General features: G+C 36.5%; 1 non-coding gene across 1 annotated transcript; it reads left to right on the plus strand.

Annotated features, from left to right (window-relative positions):
- On the plus strand, window positions 1–108 carry LOC130956079 (small nucleolar RNA R71). Its single transcript, XR_009076998.1, has one exon. It is a non-coding gene; the product is annotated as a small nucleolar RNA R71 (small nucleolar RNA).
- The last annotated feature ends 1,406 nt before the right edge of the window (window positions 109–1,514 follow it).

Here is a 1,514-nt window from a genome sequence, read left to right on the forward strand (position 1 = left end):
AAGCATGTCAGAAGGACATTTTCTGATCAATTGTTTGTATCTTTCCCAAGCTTCATAGAGGGATTCTCCATCCTTCTGTCTGAAGGTTTGGACTTCCACTCTAAGCTTACTCAATTTTTGAGGTGGAAAGAACTTTGCCAAGAAGGTATTGACTAGCTTTTCCCATGAGTCCAGGCTTTCTTTAGGTTGTGAGTCCAACCATGTCCTAGCTCTGTCTCTTACAGCAAAAGGGAATAGCATAAGTCTGTAGACCTCAGGGTCTACCCCATTAGTCTTGACAGTGTCACAGATTTGCAAGAATTCAGCTAAGAACTGATGAGGATCTTCCAATGGAAGTCCATGGAACTTGCAATTCTGTTGCATTAGAGAAACTAATTGAGGCTTAAGCTCAAAGTTGTTTGCTCCAATGGCAGGGATAGAGATGCTTCTCCCATAGAAGTCGGGAGTAGGTACAGTAAAGTCACCCAGCACCTTCCTTGCATTGTTGTTGTTTTCGGCTGCCATGGATTCTTCTTCTTTGAAGATTTCTGTTAGGTCCTCTACAGAGAGTTGTGCCTTAGCTTCTCTTAGCTTTCGCTTCAAGGTCCTTTCAGGTTCAGGGTCAGCTTCAACAAGAATGCCTTTGTCTTTGCTCCTGCTCATATAAGAGAGAAGAGAACAGGAAAATGTGGAATCCTCTATGTCACAGTATAGAGATTCCTTGAGGTGTCAGAGGAAAAGAAAAATAGAAGGAAGAAGGAGAAGAATTCGAACTTAATGAGATAGAGTTTGAATTGTGCATTGAGGAGGAGTAGTACTCCATAAATAGAAGGATGTGAGAAGAGGGGAAGAGATTTTTCGAAAATTAATTAAAAAGATTTAAAAAAAAACATTTTGAAAAACTTTAATTTGATTTTCGAAAATCAAGAGTGAGAAAGAGATCAAGTAATTTTTGAAAAAGATTTTGAAATTAGAAAGCAAAAAGATATGATTAAAAACTGTTTTTGAAAGAGATGTGATTAAAAAGATTTGATTGAAAAGTTATGGTTTTAAAAAGATATGATTGAAAAGATATGATTTGAAAACAATTTAAAAAAAAGATTTGATTTTAAAAATTAATTACTTGCCTAACAAGAAAAGATATGATTCAAACATTAAACCTTTCTCAACAGAAAAGGCAGCATACTTGAAATGTTCAATCAAATCATTAATTGTTAGCAAGTATCTTTGAAAAAGGAAAGAAATTAATTTTGAAAACATTTGATTGAAAGGATATGATTTGAAAAAGATTTGATTTTGAAAAACTTTAAAAACTTGAAAAAAATTGATTTGAAAACAAAATCCTCCCCCTTGTGCCATCCTGGCGTTAAACGCCCAGAATGGTGCACATTCTGGCGTTTAATGCCCAATGCACTACCTTTTTGGGCGTTAAACGCCCAACCAGGTACCCTGGCTGGCGTTTAAACGCCAGTCTGTCCTTCTTCACTGGGCGTTTTGAACACCCAGCTTTTTCTGTGTAATTCCTCTGCTGTATG

Source organism: Arachis stenosperma, chromosome 1 (genome assembly GCF_014773155.1).
Source record: "Arachis stenosperma cultivar V10309 chromosome 1, arast.V10309.gnm1.PFL2, whole genome shotgun sequence".
Lineage (NCBI taxonomy): Eukaryota > Viridiplantae > Streptophyta > Magnoliopsida > Fabales > Fabaceae > Arachis > Arachis stenosperma.